This window comes from Episyrphus balteatus, chromosome 3 (genome assembly GCF_945859705.1).
Source record: "Episyrphus balteatus chromosome 3, idEpiBalt1.1, whole genome shotgun sequence".
Classification (NCBI taxonomy): Eukaryota; Metazoa; Arthropoda; class Insecta; order Diptera; family Syrphidae; genus Episyrphus; species Episyrphus balteatus.
The window spans coordinates 75,496,007-75,516,951 of NC_079136.1; the positions used below are offsets into that span (position 1 = coordinate 75,496,007).

General features: G+C 31.8%; 1 protein-coding gene across 3 annotated transcripts in view; it reads left to right on the top strand.

Annotated features, from left to right (window-relative positions):
* LOC129917220 (protein doublesex-like) overlaps nucleotides 1-20,945 on the top strand; it is an 80,982-nt gene that overhangs the window by 37,975 nt on the left and 22,062 nt on the right. The window contains exons 3-4 of one of the 3 annotated variants that reach the window (XR_008772612.1): nucleotides 880-1,453; nucleotides 1,518-1,545. The exons of 1 other annotated variant lie outside the window; for it this stretch is intronic. The gene's annotated coding sequence lies outside the window, so the exon portion shown is untranslated. Of the gene's footprint in view, nucleotides 1-879; nucleotides 1,546-20,945 lie in introns of all 3 variants that reach the window. One more of the 3 variants, XR_008772611.1, reaches the window with a different exon arrangement.

The window sequence follows — 20,945 nt, forward strand, 5'->3', positions numbered from 1 at the left end:
GGGTGGGGGGGTGTGTTAGTTGAATTTTTTTTTTGCAACAAAACTAACGGTACCTATCTGCCATATGACCAACATGAAAAAGGTTGTTTTTCTCAAAAATGGCTCTAAAAATTTTGATTTTATAATAAAAGTACTGTGGCGAATTAGCTCCTACTTTTGAAATAAAGAAAATATTTGTTGCACTGTTACTAAAGGTACCTGCCATTGCAACATCTTGTTGAGTTCTGAATTCATAGTAAACCATTTAACCGATTTCAATTACATTTTTTGCACAAAAACGTTAAAGTAATTTTAATTTAGAAATTGAGAAGAATTTTCAAAATTACCAATTTTGGATTTTTTTAAATATCTCAAAATTTTTGTTTTTAAAAATCAATTTTTTTTTTGAATGGACGAACGAATTTTCTTAAAATTTTTTTTGAGTATGCGAAAAAATATTTTTGTCAAAACGACATACCTACAAAAGGTTTGAAAAATGTTTGAAAATGCAAATAAAAAATTATTTTTTTAAGAACGGATAAGAATGTTTAAAAAAAATTCCAAAACCGATGCGAATGATTTCTCAGGTCCGACATAGGGGGGAACAGTCAACAGCGCACTTGTCTCAAAATTTTTGTTGAAAAAACTTGCACATTGTAACTTTTAATACATGCATGGGATTGATGTAGACTGATTTTAGTGACAAATCAAGCCACTGTACCAATTTTCAGCCTGGTGCAATTTTTTTCTACGAAGAACACTTTTTTGAATGGATCAATAACCACAACTACTGCCAACGGACCTCTCAACTTTAACTGCGCTACAAACTACAGCTTCAGCTTCACCATTGTGATTTAGCAGTTAAGATTTTAAAAAAACTCAAAGTGTCAATTAATATAGGTCAACTTGTAGTCAACAATTACTCCCGGCAACATAATTTAAATATATATGATGGGGGAGAGTTGCGTGGCACAACTCGTCAATGTGGATGATAATTTATGTAAAGAACTTTTGTTTTACAAGTATATTATAAGCAATAGTAAACGTTTGGTTGTGTCGTCAATCAATATAGTTACTAAGTAGATAACATCAACATGCTTATTTTTTTTTTATAATTATTCAATTTTTTGTGTCTAGCTAAATTGCAGGCTAAGTAATCATATAGAAATTTATAGTTTTTAATAATATTCTTTGAATTTCTTATATACCTAAAAAATTCGTAGCAAAAAATTCAAGGCTATTTTTATGAGCCTAAAATACAAATAAGGAGCTATTCGACTTTTTAATATTTTAAACTTCAATCAACAACCAATAAACAACCAATCAACTCAAACCGACAAAAATTCATATCAACTTCAACATAAAATATTCTTGTGCAGTTTCTTCAATCAACATATCTTCAATATCTTCATACAACATGGATTTCGAATGGATAACTTAATTTAATTCAATACAATTTTTGCAATATATAAAAGTATTAAATTTAAAATGATATTTAAAAATGTTTTAATAATTTGATGAAATGCTTTTTTAACAAGAAACATTCAACTAACTAAACAGTAATCGGTAAGTTTCAAATAATTATTTGAATTTTATAAAATATATAATAATTATTATAATTATACATCTTCCATCTTGTCTGTGGAAACAAAAAAAATTAAACAATTTATTGGAGTCAATTCAGCAAATAACTTTAGGCTTCTTTACCTCCGGAACCTGTGGTCCAATTTTATTGATTTGTTTTTTTTTTTTTACACTATAATTATTACTATTATTATTTTAAGCTTTATTACTTAAAACAAAATCATATAAATGTATATTAGGGTGTGTCAAAGTGTTCAACCATGGAATTTTCAAGTGTAATAGCTTTAAAAAGTTGCATTGCTCATCAAAATTGAATTCTGTGTGTACAATTTTCATTTTTATTAATATCTTTGACTCGCTCAAAAGATAGCAAGAAATCCAAGAAATTTTGATTTTTAGAGAGTTTTGAAATGTAAGTTGTTGTACAACAAAAAAAAATATATTAAATATTTTAAGGTTTAAAAAAATAATTCCAAGAAAAACTTTTCAGCTTATATTTTTTTTTAAATTGAACACTTAATAAAGAAGCTATGAAATAATAAATGAAGGAAAAAAAAATAATTTTTTGTATATCGTTTTTTTTAGCAAAAAAATTCAAAAAAAAAAAAACTAACGGAATCACTTACAATATCATGAAAATCATGATTTATATCTTTTTGTAAAGCCAAACAAATTTTCTGTATTTTATCTTGAAAATCAAGTTATTTCACGACCAAGTTTTGGAGATTTGGAGAGAATTTTTCAAAATTCTTTTTTTTAGACAAGGGGTACCCCTTGGATAATTTTGGAAAATCTTAAAAACATAAATTTGTAATTTTTTAAGCAGAATTCATAGGCCTGTTCACTGTGATCTCATATCTGCAAACCAAAACTGGTTTCGGCACTTTGATCCGAAAACATCTATCAAGGAGGGAAAAATTATTTCGATTGCAAATAACCCAGCAACCCGAACTCCTAAAAACTTTTGGTTTTCAGTTATGAATAGAGTCTTAAGAGTCCTTTCTTTTAATGTCTTATTCGATAGATTTGGAGAAAATTGTTTAAAATTCTTTTTTTTTAGACAAGGGGTACCCATTGGCTAATTTTGGAAAATCTTATAAAATACATTTCTAGTTTTTATAGCGGAATGCATAGGCCTGTTTACTGTGATCTCATATCTGCAAACCAAAACTGGTTTCGTCACTTTGATCCGAAAACATCTATGAAGGAGGAAAAAATTATTTCGATTGCAAATAATCCAGCAACCCGAACTCCTACAAACTTTTGGTTTTCAGTTATGAATAGATCCTAAAGAGTCGTTTCTTTTGATGTCTCATTCGATGGATTTGGATAAAATTTTTGAAAATTCGATTTTTTTAGACAAGGGGTACCCCTTGGATAATTTTGGAAAATCTTAAAACAATAAATTTCTAGTTTTTATAGCGGAATGCATAGGCCTGTTTACTGTGATCTCATATCTGCAAACCAAAACTGGTTTCGACACTGTGATCTGTAAACATCTATGAGGAAGGGAAAAATTATTTCGATTGCAAATAACCCAGCAACCCGAACTCCTAAAAACTTTTGGTTTTCAGTTATGAATAGATCCTTAAGAGTCGTTTCTTTTGATGTCTCATTCGATGGATTTGGATAAAATTTTTTGAAATTTCTTTTTTTTTAGAAACGGGGTAGGTACCCCTTGGATAATTTTGGAAAATCTTAAAAATATAAATTTCTAGTTTTTATAGCGGAATGCATAGGCCTGTTCACTGTGATCTCATATCTGCAAACCAAAACTGGTTTCGTCACTTTGATCCGAAAACATCTATGAAGGAGGAAAAAATTATTTCGATTGCAAATAATCCAGCAACCCGAACTCCTACAAACTTTTGGTTTTCAGTTATGAATAGATCCTTAAGAGTCGTTTCTTTTGATGTCTCATTCGATGGATTTGGATAAAATTTTTGAAATTTCTTTTTTTTTAGACAAGGGGTACTTGGATAATTTTGGAAAATCTAAAAAAATAAATTTCTAGTTTTTTTTTAGCGGCATGCATAGGCCTGTTCACTGTGATCTCATATCTGCAAACCAAAACTGGTGTCGTCACTTTGATCCGAAAACATCTATGAAGGAGGAAAAAATTATCTCGATTGCAAATAATCCAGCAACCCGAACTCCTACAAACTTTTGGTTTTCAGTTATGAATAGATCCTTAAGAGTCGTTTCTTTTGATGTCTCATTCGATGGATTTGGATAAAATTTTTTAAAATTTTTTTTTTTTAGAAACGGGGTAGGTACCCCTTGGATAATTTTGGAAAATCTTAAAAATATAAATTTCTAGTTTTTATAGCGGAATGCATAGGCCTGTTCACTGTGATCTCATATCTGCAAACCAAAACTGGTTTCGTCACTTTGATCCGAAAACATCTATGAAGGAGGAAAAAATTATTTCGATTGCAAATAATCCAGCAACCCGAACTCCTACAAACTTTTGGTTTTCAGTTATGAATAGATCCTTAAGAGTCGTTTCTTTTGATGTCTCATTCGATGGATTTGGATAAAATTTTTGAAAATTCCCTTTTTTTTAGACAAGGGGTACCCCTTGGATAATTTTGGAAAATCTTAAAACAATAAGTTTCTAGTTTTAATAGCGGAATGCATAGGCCCGTTCACTGTGATCTCATATCTGCAAACCAAAACTGGTGTCGTCACTTTGATCCCAAAACATCTATGAAGGAGGGAAAAATTATTTCGATTCAAATAATACAGCAACGCTAACTCCTAAAAACTTTTGGTTTTCAGTTATGAATAGATCCTAAAGAGTTGTTTCTTTTGATGTCTCATTCGATGGATTTGGATACAATTTTTGAAAATTCCCTTTTTTTAGACAAGGGGTACCCCTTGGATAATTTTGGAAAATCTTAAAAAATAAATTTCTAGTTTTTTTTTTTAACGGCATGAATAGGCCTGTTCACTGTGATCTCATATCTGCAAACCAAAACTGGTTTCGTCACTTTGATCCGAAAACATCTATCAAGGAGGAAAAAATTATTTCGATTGCAAATAATCCAGCAACCCGAACTCCTACAAACTTCTGGTTTTCAGTTATGAATAGAGTTTTAAGTGGCGTTTCTTTAGATGTTGTTTTAGCGCAAGCCTGAAAACCGGCCCTAAATGAAACCCTAAATGAAACACAACTGATTTTTTAACGTGGAAAAGCCTTAGCAAAAACCACGGTTTATTCTTTCCACTTTTCATAACTCTTTCTTTATACAAAACTTTCCAATTATAAATAACAATTCTTTCCGAGTTGATAATTCTTTTGATTAAAACAATTTAAACAATTCCTTCGATTTAAACAATTAAAACAATTCTTTCGATTTACAATTTAAACAATTCCTTCGACTTAAACAATTAAAACAATTCTCTCGATTCCTTCGCTCCTTTTCGTATTAATCTTTCCGAGTCCGCGACAAGACCAAAGACAAAAAGGTTTCTCTCCGATAAGAAAGAGAGAAAAAACATAGAAACATAGAACGAGAGCACAAAGTATAAAGTAGCTCTGTTCAGAAAAAAAAACATCGAACGAGAGTTAATCAACTCTCCGTTCGATACAGATGTCTCATTCGATGGATGTGGATAAAAATTTTTTTTTTAAACGTACTTCTTGGATTATTTTGGAAAATATTAAAAAAATAAATTTCTAGTTTTTTTTTAGCGGCATGAATAGGCCTGTTCACTGTGATCTCATATCTGCAAACCAAAACTGGTGTCGTCACTTTGATCCGAAAACATCTATGAAGGAGGAAAAAATTATTTCGATTGAAAATAATCCAGCAACCCGAACTCCTACAAAATTTGGGTTTTCAGTTATGAATAGATCCTTAAGAGTCGTTTCTTTTGATGTCTCATTCGATGGATTTGGATAAAATTTTTGAAAATTCCCTTTTTTTAGACAAGGGGGGCCCCTTGAATAATTTTGAAAAATCGTAAAAAAAAAATTTGTAATTTTTATAGCGGATTGCATAGGCCTGTTCACTGTGATCTCATATCTGCAAACCAAAACTGGTTTCGTCACTTTGATCCGAAAACATCTACATATGAAGGAGGAAAAAATTATTTCGATTGCAAATAATCCAGCAACCCGAACTCCTATAAACTTTTGGTTTTCAGTTATGAATAGATCCTAAAGAGTCGTTTCTTTTGATGTCTCAGTCGATGGATTTGGATAAAATTTTTGAAAATTCCCTTTTTTTAGACAAGGGGGACCCCTTGAATAATTTTGGAAAATCGTAAAAAAAAAATTTGTAATTTTTATAGCGGATTGCATAGGCCTGTTCACTGTGATCTCATATCTGCAAACCAAAACTGGTTTCGTCACTTTGATCCGAAAACATCTACATATGAAGGAGGAAAAAATTATTTCGATTGCAAATAATCCAGCAACCCGAACTCCTATAAACTTTTGGTTTTCAGTTATGAATAGATCCTAAAGAGTCGTTTCTTTTGATGTCTCATTCGATGGATTTGGATAAAATTTTTGAAAATTCCCTTTTTTTAGACAAGGGGGACCCCTTGAATAATTTTGGAAAATCGTAAAAAAAAAATTTGTAATTTTTATAGCGGATTGCATAGGCCTGTTCACTGTGATCTCATATCTGCAAACCAAAACTGGTTTCGTCACTTTGATCCGAAAACATCTACATATGAAGGAGGAAAAAATTATTTCGATTGCAAATAATCCAGCAACCCGAACTCCTAAAAACTTTTGGTTTTCAGTTATGAATAGATCCTAAAGAGTCGTTTCTTTTGATGTCTCATTCGATGGATTTGGATAAAATTTTTAAAAATTCCCTTTTTTTAGACAAGGGGTACACCTAAAATAATTTTGGAAAATCGTAAAAAATACATTTCTAGTTTTTATAGCGAATTGCATAGGCCTGTTCACTGTGATCTCATATCTGCAAACCAAAACTGGTTTCGTCACTTTGATCCGAAAACATCTACATATGAAGGAGGAAGAAATTATTTCGATTACAAATAATCCAGCAACCCGAACTCCTATAAACTTTTGGTTTTCAGTTATGAATAGATCCTAAAGAGTCGTTTCTTTTGATGTCTCATTCGATGGATTTGGATAAAATTTTTTAAAATTCCCTTTTTTTAGACAAGGGGGACCCCTTGAATAATTTTGGGAAATCGTAAAAAAAAAATTTGTAATTTTTATAGCGGATTGCATAGGCCTGTTCACTGTGATCTCATATCTGCAAACCAAAACTGGTTTCGTCACTTTGATCCGAAAACATCTACATATGAAGGAGGAAAAAATTATTTCGATTGCAAATAATCCAGCAACCCGAACTCCTAAAAACTTTTGGTTTTCAGTTATGAATAGATCCTAAAGAGTCGTTTCTTTTGATGTCTCATTCGATGGATTTGGATAAAATTTTTAAAAATTCCCTTTTTTTAGACAAGGGGTACACCTAAAATAATTTTGGAAAATCGTAAAAAATACATTTCTAGTTTTTATAGCGAATTGCATAGGCCTGTTCACTGTGATCTCATATCTGCAAACCAAAACTGGTTTCGTCACTTTGATCCGCAAACATCTACATATGAAGGAGGAAAAAATTATTTCGATTGCAAATAATCCAGCAACCCGAACTCCTATAAACTTTTGGTTTTCAGTTATGAATAGATCCTTAAGAGTCGTTTGTTTTGAATGTCTCATTCGATGGATTTGGATAAAATTTTTGAAAATTCCCTTTATTTAGACAAGGGGTACCCCTTGAATAATTTTGGAAAATCGTAAAAAATAAATTTCTAGTTTTTATAGCGGAATAAATAGGCCCGTTCACTGTGATCTCATATCTGCAGACCAAAACCGGTTTCGGCACTTTGATCCGAAAATATCTATGAAGGAGGAAAAAAATATTTAGATTTCAAATAATCCAGGAACCCGAACTCCTACAAAATTTGGGTTTTCAGTTATGAATAGATCCTTAAGAGTCGTTTGTTTTGAATGTCTCATTCGATGGATTTGGATAAAATTTTTGAAAATTCCCTTTTTTTTAGACAAGGGGTACACCTTAAATAATTTTGGAAAATCGTAAAAAATACATTTCTAGTTTTTATAGCGAATTGCATAGGCCTGTTCACTGTGATCTCATATCTGCAAACCAAAACTGGTTTCGTCACTTTGATCCGAGAACATCTACATATGAAGGAGGAAAAAATTATTTCGATTGCAAATAATCCAGCAACCCGAACTCCTACAAACTTTTGGTTTTCAGTTATAAATAGATCCTTAAGAGTCCTTTCTTTTGAAGTCTCATTCGATGGTTGGAGAAAATTTTTGAAAATTCCTTTTTTTAGACAAGGGATAATTTTGGAAAATCTTAAAAAAATAAATTTCTAGTTTTTTTTAAGCGGCATGAATAGGCCTGTTCACTGTGATCTCATATCTGCAAACCAAAACTGGTGTCGTCACTTTGATCCGAAAACATCTATGAAGGAGGAAAAAATTATTTCGATTGCAAATAATCCAGCAACCCGAACTCCTACAAACTTTTGGTTTTCAGTTATAAATAGATCCTTAAGAGTCCTTTCTTTTGAAGTCTCATTCGATGGTTGGAGAAAATTTTTGAAAATTCCTTTTTTTAGACAAGGGATAATTTTGGAAAATCTTAAAAAAATAAATTTCTAGTTTTTTTTAAGCGGCATGAATAGGCCTGTTCACTGTGATCTCATATCTGCAAACCAAAACTGGTTTCGGCACTTTGATCCGAAAACATCTATGAAGGAGGAAAAAATTATTTCGATTGCAAATAATCCAGCAACCCGAACTCCTACAAACTTCTGGTTTTCAGTTATGAATAGAGTTTTAAGTGTCGTTTCTTTAGATGTTGTTTTAGCGCAAGCCTGAAAACCGGCCCTAAATGAAACCCTAAATAAAACCCGATATAAATGAAACACAACTGATTTTTTAACGTGGAAAAGCCTTAGCAAAAACCACGGTTTATTCTTTCCACTTTTCATAACTCTTTCTTTATACAAAACTTTCCAATTATAAATAACAATTCTTTCCGAGTTGATAATTCTTTTGATTAAAACAATTTAAACAATTCCTTCGATTTAAACAATTAAAACAATTCTTTGGATTTACAATTTAAACAATTCCTTCGACTTAAACAATTAAAACAATTCTCTCGATTCCTTCGCTCCTTTTCGTATTAATCTTTCCGAGTCCGCGACAAGACCAAAGACAAAAAGGTTTCTCTCCGATAAGAAAGAGAGAAAAAACATAGAAACATAGAACGAGAGCACAAAGTATAAAGTAGCTCTGTTCAGAAAAAAAAACATCGAACGAGAGTTAATCAACTCTCCGTTCGATACAGATGTCTCATTCGATGGATGTGGATAAAAATTTTTTTTTTAAACGTACTTCTTGGATTATTTTGGAAAATATTAAAAAAATAAATTTCTAGTTTTTTTTTAGCGGCATGAATAGGCCTGTTCACTGTGATCTCATATCTGCAAACCAAAACTGGTGTCGTCACTTTGATCCGAAAACATCTATGAAGGAGGAAAAAATTATTTCGATTGCAAATAATCCAGCAACCCGAACTCCTACAAAATTTGGGTTTTCAGTTATGAATAGATCCTTAAGAGTCGTTTCTTTTGATGTCTCATTCGATGGATTTGGATAAAATTTTTGAAAATTCCCTTTTTTTAGATAAGTTGTACCCCTTGGATAATTTTGGAAAATCTTAAAAAAAATAAATTTGTAATTTTTATAGCGGATTGCATAGGCCTGTTCACTGTGATCTCATATCTGCAAACCAAAACTGGTTTCGTCACTTTGATCCGCAAACATCTACATATGAAGGAGGAAAAAATTATTTCGATTGCAAATAATCCAGCAACCCGAACTCCTATAAACTTTTGGTTTTCAGTTATGAATAGATCCTTAAGAGTCGTTTGTTTTGAATGTCTCATTCGATGGATTTGGATAAAATTTTTGAAAATTCCCTTTTTTTAGACAAGGGGTACACCTAAAATAATTTTGGAAAATCGTAAAAAATACATTTCTAGTTTTTATAGCGAATTGCATAGGCCTGTTCACTGTGATCTCATATCTGCAAACCAAAACTGGTTTCGTCACTTTGATCCGCAAACATCTACATATGAAGGAGGAAAAAATTATTTCGATTGCAAATAATCCAGCAACCCGAACTCCTATAAACTTTTGGTTTTCAGTTATGAATAGATCCTTAAGAGTCGTTTGTTTTGAATGTCTCATTCGATGGATTTGGATAAAATTTTTGAAAATTCCTTTTATTTAGACAAGGGGTACCCCTTGAATAATTTTGGAAAATCGTAAAAAATAAATTTCTAGTTTTTATAGCGGAATAAATAGGCCCGTTCACTGTGATCTCATATCTGCAGACCAAAACCGGTTTCGGCACTTTGATCCGAAAATATCTATGAAGGAGGAAAAAAATATTTAGATTTCAAATAATCCAGGAACCCGAACTCCTACAAAATTTGGGTTTTCAGTTATGAATAGATCCTTAAGAGTCGTTTGTTTTGAATGTCTCATTCGATGGATTTGGATAAAATTTTTGAAAATTCCCTTTTTTTAGACAAGGGGTACACCTTTAATAATTTTGGAAAATCGTAAAAAATACATTTCTAGTTTTTATAGCGAATTGCATAGGCCTGTTCACTGTGATCTCATATCTGCAAACCAAAACTGGTTTCGTCACTTTGATCCGAGAACATCTACATATGAAGGAGGAAAAAATTATTTCGATTGCAAATAATCCAGCAACCCGAACTCCTACAAACTTTTGGTTTTCAGTTATAAATAGATCCTTAAGAGTCCTTTCTTTTGAAGTCTCATTCGATGGTTGGAGAAAATTTTTGAAAATTCCTTTTTTTAGACAAGGGATAATTTTGGAAAATCTTAAAAAAATAAATTTCTAGTTTTTTTTAAGCGGCATGAATAGGCCTGTTCACTGTGATCTCATATCTGCAAACCAAAACTGGTGTCGTCACTTTGATCCGAAAACATCTATGAAGGAGGAAAAAATTATTTCGATTGCAAATAATCCAGCAACCCGAACTCCTATAAACTTTTGGATTTCAGTTATGATTAGATCCTAAAGAGTCGTTTCTTTTGATGTCTCATTCGATGGATTTGGATAAAATTTTTGAAAATTCCCTTTTTTTAGACAAGGGATACCCCTTGAATAATTTTGGAAAATCTTAAAAAAATAAATTTGTAATTTTTATAGCGGATTGCATAGGCCTGTTCACTGTGATCTCATATCTGCAAACCAAAACTGGTTTCGTCACTTTGATCCGAAAACATCTATGAAGGAGGAAAAAATTATTTCGATTGCAAATTATCCAGCAACCCGAGCTCCTACAAACTTCTGGTTTTCAGTTATGAATAGACCCTAAAGAGTCGTTTCTTTTGATGTCTCATTCGATGGATTTGGATAAAATTTTTGAAAATTCCCCTTTTTTAGACAAGGGGTACACCTTAAATAATTTTGGAAAATCGTAAAAATAAATTTGTAATTTTTATAGCGGATCGCATAGGCATGTTCACTGTGATCTCATATCTGCAAACCAAAACTGGTTTCGTCACTTTGATCCGAAAACATCTATGAAGGAGGAAAAAATTATTTCGATTGCAAATAATCCAGCAACCCGAACTCCTACAAAATTTGGGTTTTCAGTTATGAATAGATCCTTAAGAGTCGTTTCTTTTGATGTCTCATTCGATGGATTTGGATAAAATTTTTGAAAATTCCCTTTTTTTAGATAAGTTGTACCCCTTGGATAATTTTGGAAAATCTTAAAAAAAATAAATTTGTAATTTTTATAGCGGATTGCATAGGCCTGTTCACTGTGATCTCATATCTGCAAACCAAAACTGGTTTCGTCACTTTGATCCGAAAACATCTACATATGAAGGAGGAAAAAATTATTTCGATTGCAAATAATCCAGCAACCCGAACTCCTATAAACTATTGGTTTTCAGTTATGAATAGATCCTAAAGAGTCGTTTCTTTTGATGTCTCATTCGATGGATTTGGATAAAATTTTTGAAAATTCCCTTTTTTTAGACAAGGGGGACCCCTTGAATAATTTTGGAAAATCGTAAAAAAAAAATTTGTAATTTTTATAGCGGAATGCATAGGCCTGTTCACTGTGTTCTCATATCTGCAAACCAAAACTGGTTTCGTCACTTTGATCCGAGAACATCTACATATGAAGGAGGAAAAAATTATTTCGATTGCAAATAATCCAGCAACCCGAACTCCTAAAAACTTTTGGTTTTCAGTTATGAATAGATCCTAAAGAGTCGTTTTTTTTTATGTCTCATTCGATGGATTTGGATAAAATTTTTAAAAATTCCCTTTTTTTAGACAAGGGGTACACCTAAAATAATTTTGGAAAATCGTAAAAAATACATTTCTAGTTTTTATAGCGAATTGCATAGGCCTGTTCACTGTGATCTCATATCTGCAAACCAAAACTGGTTTCGTCACTTTGATCCGAAAACATCTACATATGAAGGAGGAAGAAATTATTTCGATTACAAATAATCCAGCAACCCGAACTCCTATAAACTTTTGGTTTTCAGTTATGAATAGATCCTAAAGAGTCGTTTCTTTTGATGTCTCATTCGATGGATTTGGATAAAATTTTTGAAAATTCCCTTTTTTTAGACAAGGGGGACCCCTTGAATAATTTTGGAAAATCGTAAAAAAAAAATTTGTAATTTTTATAGCGGAATGCATAGGCCTGTTCACTGTGATCTCATATCTGCAAACCAAAACTGGTTTCGTCACTTTGATCCGAAAACATCTACATATGAAGGAGGAAGAAATTATTTCGATTACAAATAATCCAGCAACCCGAACTCCTATAAACTTTTGGTTTTCAGTTATGAATAGATCCTAAAGAGTCGTTTTTTTTGATGTCTCATTCGATGGATTTGGATAAAATTTTTAAAAATTCCCTTTTTTTAGACAAGGGGTACACCTAAAATAATTTTGGAAAATCGTAAAAAATACATTTCTAGTTTTTATAGCGAATTGCATAGGCCTGTTCACTGTGATCTCATATCTGCAAACCAAAACTGGTTTCGTCACTTTGATCCGAAAACATCTACATATGAAGGAGGAAGAAATTATTTCGATTACAAATAATCCAGCAACCCGAACTCCTATAAACTTTTGGTTTTCAGTTATGAATAGATCCTTAAGAGTCGTTTTTTTGATGTCTCATTCGATGGATTTGGATAAAATTTTTAAAAATTCCCTTTTTTTAGACAAGGGGTACACCTAAAATAATTTTGGAAAATCGTAAAAAATACATTTCTAGTTTTTATAGCGAATTGCATAGGCCTGTTCACTGTGATCTCATATCTGCAAACCAAAACTGGTTTCGTCACTTTGATCCGAAAACATCTACATATGAAGGAGGAAGAAATTATTTCGATTACAAATAATCCAGCAACCCGAACTCCTAAAAACTTTTGGTTTTCAGTTATGAATAGATCCTAAAGAGTCGTTTCTTTTGATGTCTCATTCGATGGATTTGGATAAAATTTTTAAAAATTCCCTTTTTTTAGACAAGGGGTACACCTAAAATAATTTTGGAAAATCGTAAAAAATACATTTCTAGTTTTTATAGCGAATTGCATAGGCCTGTTCACTGTGATCTCATATCTGCAAACCAAAACTGGTGTCGTCACTTTGATCCGAAAACATCTATGAAGGAGGAAAAAATTATTTCGATTGCAAATAATCCAGCAACCCGAACTCCTACAAACTTTTGGTTTTCAGTTATAAATAGATCCTTAAGAGTCCTTTCTTTTGAAGTCTCATTCGATGGTTGGAGAAAATTTTTGAAAATTCCTTTTTTTAGACAAGGGATAATTTTGGAAAATCTTAAAAAAAATAAATTTCTAGTTTTTTTTAAGCGGCATGAATAGGCCTGTTCACTGTGATCTCATATCTGCAAACCAAAACTGGTTTCGGCACTTTGATCCGAAAACATCTATGAAGGAGGAAAAAATTATTTCGATTGCAAATAATCCAGCAACCCGAACTCCTACAAACTTCTGGTTTTCAGTTATGAATAGAGTTTTAAGTGTCGTTTCTTTAGATGTTGTTTTAGCGCAAGCCTGAAAACCGGCCCTAAATGAAACCCTAAATAAAACCCGATATAAATGAAACACAACTGATTTTTTAACGTGGAAAAGCCTTAGCAAAAACCACGGTTTATTCTTTCCACTTTTCATAACTCTTTCTTTATACAAAACTTTCCAATTATAAATAACAATTCTTTCCGAGTTGATAATTCTTTTGATTAAAACAATTTAAACAATTCCTTCGATTTAAACAATTAAAACAATTCTTTGGATTTACAATTTAAACAATTCCTTCGACTTAAACAATTAAAACAATTCTCTCGATTCCTTCGCTCCTTTTCGTATTAATCTTTCCGAGTCCGCGACAAGACCAAAGACAAAAAGGTTTCTCTCCGATAAGAAAGAGAGAAAAAACATAGAAACATAGAACGAGAGCACAAAGTATAAAGTAGCTCTGTTCAGAAAAAAAAACATCGAACGAGAGTTAATCAACTCTCCGTTCGATACAGATGTCTCATTCGATGGATGTGGATAAAAATTTTTTTTTTAAACGTACTTCTTGGATTATTTTGGAAAATATTAAAAAAATAAATTTCTAGTTTTTTTTTAGCGGCATGAATAGGCCTGTTCACTGTGATCTCATATCTGCAAACCAAAACTGGTGTCGTCACTTTGATCCGAAAACATCTATGAAGGAGGAAAAAATTATTTCGATTGCAAATAATCCAGCAACCCGAACTCCTACAAAATTTGGGTTTTCAGTTATGAATAGATCCTTAAGAGTCGTTTCTTTTGATGTCTCATTCGATGGATTTGGATAAAATTTTTGAAAATTCCCTTTTTTTAGATAAGTTGTACCCCTTGGATAATTTTGGAAAATCTTAAAAAAAATAAATTTGTAATTTTTATAGCGGATTGCATAGGCCTGTTCACTGTGATCTCATATCTGCAAACCAAAACTGGTTTCGTCACTTTGATCCGCAAACATCTACATATGAAGGAGGAAAAAATTATTTCGATTGCAAATAATCCAGCAACCCGAACTCCTATAAACTTTTGGTTTTCAGTTATGAATAGATCCTTAAGAGTCGTTTGTTTTGAATGTCTCATTCGATGGATTTGGATAAAATTTTTGAAAATTCCCTTTTTTTAGACAAGGGGTACACCTAAAATAATTTTGGAAAATCGTAAAAAATACATTTCTAGTTTTTATAGCGAATTGCATAGGCCTGTTCACTGTGATCTCATATCTGCAAACCAAAACTGGTTTCGTCACTTTGATCCGCAAACATCTACATATGAAGGAGGAAAAAATTATTTCGATTGCAAATAATCCAGCAACCCGAACTCCTATAAACTTTTGGTTTTCAGTTATGAATAGATCCTTAAGAGTCGTTTGTTTTGAATGTCTCATTCGATGGATTTGGATAAAATTTTTGAAAATTCCTTTTATTTAGACAAGGGGTACCCCTTGAATAATTTTGGAAAATCGTAAAAAATAAATTTCTAGTTTTTATAGCGGAATAAATAGGCCCGTTCACTGTGATCTCATATCTGCAGACCAAAACCGGTTTCGGCACTTTGATCCGAAAATATCTATGAAGGAGGAAAAAAATATTTAGATTTCAAATAATCCAGGAACCCGAACTCCTACAAAATTTGGGTTTTCAGTTATGAATAGATCCTTAAGAGTCGTTTGTTTTGAATGTCTCATTCGATGGATTTGGATAAAATTTTTGAAAATTCCCTTTTTTTAGACAAGGGGTACACCTTTAATAATTTTGGAAAATCGTAAAAAATACATTTCTAGTTTTTATAGCGAATTGCATAGGCCTGTTCACTGTGATCTCATATCTGCAAACCAAAACTGGTTTCGTCACTTTGATCCGAGAACATCTACATATGAAGGAGGAAAAAATTATTTCGATTGCAAATAATATAGCAACCCGAACTCCTACAAACTTTTGGTTTTCAGTTATAAATAGATCATTAAGAGTCCTTTCTTTTGAAGTCTCATTCGATGGTTGGAGAAAATTTTTGAAAATTCCTTTTTTTAGACAAGGGATAATTTTGGAAAATCTTAAAAAAATAAATTTCTAGTTTTTTTTAAGCGGCATGAATAGGCCTGTTCACTGTGATCTCATATCTGCAAACCAAAACTGGTGTCGTCACTTTGATCCGAAAACATCTATGAAGGAGGAAAAAATTATTTCGATTGCAAATAATCCAGCAACCCGAACTCCTACAAGCTTTTGGTTTTCAGTTATAAATAGATCCTTAAGAGTCCTTTCTTTTGAAGTCTCATTCGATGGTTGGAGAAAATTTTTGAAAATTCCTTTTTTTAGACAAGGGATAATTTTGGAAAATCTTAAAAAAATAAATTTCTAGTTTTTTTTAAGCGGCATGAATAGGCCTGTTCACTGTGATCTCATATCTGCAAACCAAAACTGGTGTCGTCACTTTGATCCGAAAACATCTATGAAGGAGGAAAAAATTATTTCGATTGCAAATAATCCAGCAACCCGAACTCCTATAAACTTTTGGATTTCAGTTATGATTAGATCCTAAAGAGTCGTTTCTTTTGATGTCTCATTCGATGGATTTGGATAAAATTTTTGAAAATTCCCTTTTTTTAGACAAGGGATACCCCTTGAATAATTTTGGAAAATCTTAAAAAAATAAATTTGTAATTTTTATAGCGGATTGCATAGGCCTGTTCACTGTGATCTCATATCTGCAAACCAAAACTGGTTTCGTCACTTTGATCCGAAAACATCTATGAAGGAGGAAAAAATTATTTCGATTGCAAATTATCCAGCAACCCGAGCTCCTACAAACTTCTGGTTTTCAGTTATGAATAGACCCTAAAGAGTCGTTTCTTTTGATGTCTCATTCGATGGATTTGGATAAAATTTTTGAAAATTCCCCTTTTTTAGACAAGGGGTACACCTTAAATAATTTTGGAAAATCGTAAAAATAAATTTGTAATTTTTATAGCGGATCGCATAGGCATGTTCACTGTGATCTCATATCTGCAAACCAAAACTGGTTTCGTCACTTTGATCCGAAAACATCTATGAAGGAGGAAAAAATTATTTCGATTGCAAATAATCCAGCAACCCGAACTCCTACAAAATTTGGGTTTTCAGTTATGAATAGATCCTTAAGAGTCGTTTCTTTTGATGTCTCATTCGATGGATTTGGATAAAATTTTTGAAAATTCCCTTTTTTTAGATAAGTTGTACCCCTTGGATAATTTTGGAAAATCTTAAAAAAAATAAATTTGTAATTTTTATAGCGGATTGCATAGGCCTGTTCACTGTGATCTCATATCTGCAAACCAAAACTGGTTTCGTCACTTTGATCCGCAAACATCTACATATGAAGGAGGAAAAAATTATTTCGATTGCAAATAATCCAGCAACCCGAACTCCTATAAACTATTGGTTTTCAGTTATGAATAGATCCTAAAGAGTCGTTTCTTTTGATGTCTCATTCGATGGATTTGGATAAAATTTTTGAAAATTCCCTTTTTTTAGACAAGGGGTACACCTAAAATAATTTTGGAAAATCGTAAAAAATACATTTCTAGTTTTTATAGCGAATTGCATAGGCCTGTTCACTGTGATCTCATATCTGCAAACCAAAACTGGTTTCGTCACTTTGATCCGAAAACATCTACATATGAAGGAGGAAGAAATTATTTCGATTACAAATAATCCAGCAACCCGAACTCCTATAAACTTTTGGTTTTCAGTTATGAATAGATCCTAAAGAGTCGTTTCTTTTGATGTCTCATTCGATGGATTTGGATAAAATTTTTGAAAATTCCCTTTTTTTAGACAAGGGGGACCCCTTGAATAATTTTGGAAAATCGTAAAAAAAAAATTTGTAATTTTTATAGCGGAATGCATAGGCCTGTTCACTGTGTTCTCATATCTGCAAACCAAAACTGGTTTCGTCACTTTGATCCGAGAACATCTACATATGAAGGAGGAAAAAATTATTTCGATTGCAAATAATCCAGCAACCCGAACTCCTAAAAACTTTTGGTTTTCAGTTATGAATAGATCCTAAAGAGTCGTTTTTTTTTATGTCTCATTCGATGGATTTGGATAAAATTTTTAAAAATTCCCTTTTTTTAGACAAGGGGTACACCTAAAATAATTTTGGAAAATCGTAAAAAATACATTTCTAGTTTTTATAGCGAATTGCATAGGCCTGTTCACTGTGATCTCATATCTGCAAACCAAAACTGGTTTCGTCACTTTGATCCGAAAACATCTACATATGAAGGAGGAAGAAATTATTTCGATTACAAATAATCCAGCAACCCGAACTCCTATAAACTTTTGGTTTTCAGTTATGAATAGATCCTAAAGAGTCGTTTCTTTTGATGTCTCATTCGATGGATTTGGATAAAATTTTTGAAAATTCCCTTTTTTTAGACAAGGGGGACCCCTTGAATAATTTTGGAAAATCGTAAAAAAAAAATTTGTAATTTTTATAGCGGAATGCATAGGCCTGTTCACTGTGATCTCATATCTGCAAACCAAAACTGGTTTCGTCACTTTGATCCGAAAACATCTACATATGAAGGAGGAAGAAATTATTTCGATTACAAATAATCCAGCAACCCGAACTCCTATAAACTTTTGGTTTTCAGTTATGAATAGATCCTAAAGAGTCGTTTTTTTTGATGTCTCATTCGATGGATTTGGATAAAATTTTTAAAAATTCCCTTTTTTTAGACAAGGGGTACACCTAAAATAATTTTGGAAAATCGTAAAAAATACATTTCTAGTTTTTATAGCGAATTGCATAGGCCTGTTCACTGTGATCTCATATCTGCAAACCAAAACTGGTTTCGTCACTTTGATCCGAAAACATCTACATATGAAGGAGGAAGAAATTATTTCGATTACAAATAATCCAGCAACCCGAACTCCTAAAAACTTTTGGTTTTCAGTTATGAATAGATCCTAAAGAGTCGTTTCTTTTGATGTCTCATTCGATGGATTTGGATAAAATTTTTAAAAATTCCCTTTTTTTAGACAAGGGGTACACCTAAAATAATTTTGGAAAATCGTAAAAAATACATTTCTAGTTTTTATAGCGAATTGCATAGGCCTGTTCACTGTGATCTCATATCTGCAAACCAAAACTGGTTTCGTCACTTTGATCCGAAAACATCTACATATGAAGGAGGAAGAAATTATTTCGATTACAAATAATCCAGCAACCCGAACTCCTATAAACTTTTGGTTTTCAGTTATGAATAGATCCTAAAGAGTCGTTTTTTTTGATGTCTCATTCGATGGATTTGGATAAAATTTTTAAAAATTCCCTTTTTTTAGACAAGGGGTACACCTAAAATAATTTTGGAAAATCGTAAAAAATACATTTCTAGTTTTTATAGCGAATTGCATAGGCCTGTTCACTGTGATCTCATATCTGCAAACCAAAACTGGTTTCGTCACTTTGATCCGAAAACATCTACATATGAAGGAGGAAGAAATTATTTCGATTACAAATAATCCAGCAACCCGAACTCCTAAAAACTTTTGGTTTTCAGTTATGAATAGATCCTAAAGAGTCGTTTCTTTTGATGTCTCATTCGATGGATTTGGATAAAATTTTTAAAAATTCCCTTTTTTTAGACAAGGGGTACACCTAAAATAATTTTGGAAAATCGTAAAAAATACATTTCTAGTTTTTATAGCGAATTGCATAGGCCTGTTCACTGTGATCTCATATCTGCAAACCAAAACTGGTTTCGTCACTTTGATCCGAGAACATCTACATATGAAGGAGGAAAATATTATTTCGATTGCAAATAATCCAGCAACCCGAACTCCTAAAAACTTTTGGTTTTCAGTTATGAATAGATCCTAAAGAGTCGTTTCTTTTGATGTCTCATTCGATGGATTTGGATAAAATTTTTAAAAATTCCCTTTTTTTAGACAAGGGGTACACCTAAAATAATTTTGGAAAATCGTAAAAAATACATTTCTAGTTTTTATAGCGAATTGCATAGGCCTGTTCACTGTGATCTCATATCTGCAAACCAAAACTGGTTTCGTCACTTTGATCCGCAAACATCTACATATGAAGGAGGAAAAAATTATTTCGATTACAAATAATCCAGCAACCCGAACTCCTAAAAACTTTTGGTTTTCAGTTATGAATAGATCCTAAAGAGTCGTTTCTTTTGATGTCTCATTCGATGGATTTGGATAAAATTTTTAAAAATTCCCTTTTTTTAGACAAGGGGTACACCTAAAATAATTTTGGAAAATCGTAAAAAATACATTTCTAGTTTTTATAGCGAATTGCATAGGCCTGTTCACTGTGATCTCATATCTGCAAACCAAAACTGGTTTCGTCACTTTGATCCGCAAACATCTACATATGAAGGAGGAAAAAATTATTTCGATTGCAAATAATCCAGCAACCCGAACTCCTATAAACTTTTGGTTTTCAGTTATGAATAGATCCTTAAGAGTCGTTTCTTTTGATGTCTCATTCGATGGATTTGGATAAAATTTTTGAAAATTCCCTTTATTTAGACAAGGGGTACCCCTTGAATAATTTTGGAAAATCGTAAAAAATAAATTTCTAGTTTTTATAGCGGAATGCATAGGCCCGTTCACTGTGATCTCATATCTGCAGACCAAAACCGGTTTCGGCACTTTGATCCGAAAATATCTATGAAGGAGGAAAAAAATATTTAGATTTCAAATAATCCAGGAACCCGAACTCCTACAAAATTTGGGTTTTCAGTTATGAATAGATCCTTAAGAGTCGTTTGTTTTGAATGTCTCATTCAGCAGAATATAATTTTTTTCTTGTAATTTTTTTCTAATAATTAAAGAATAAATGAATATAATTAATCATTATGAACTATATTAATTTCTGATTAATGAAAAAAAAAAAAAAAAAAAAATATTTTTGTAGGTATCTTAAAAATTTGAATTTCAAATAAATTAACTTTGAAGCTTTTTCACCGTATTATATTTCCAATTGTATATTTACTATGAATAATTAACAAATAAATGCTTGTATTAGCTTATAAGATATTGTATCTTAAAATGCATGCATAACAAATAAATAAATAAATAAAAAATAAATAAAATTCGATGGATTTGGATAAAATTTTTGAAAATTCCCTTTATTTAGACAAGGGGTACCCCTTGAATAATTTTGGAAAATCGTAAAAAATAAATTT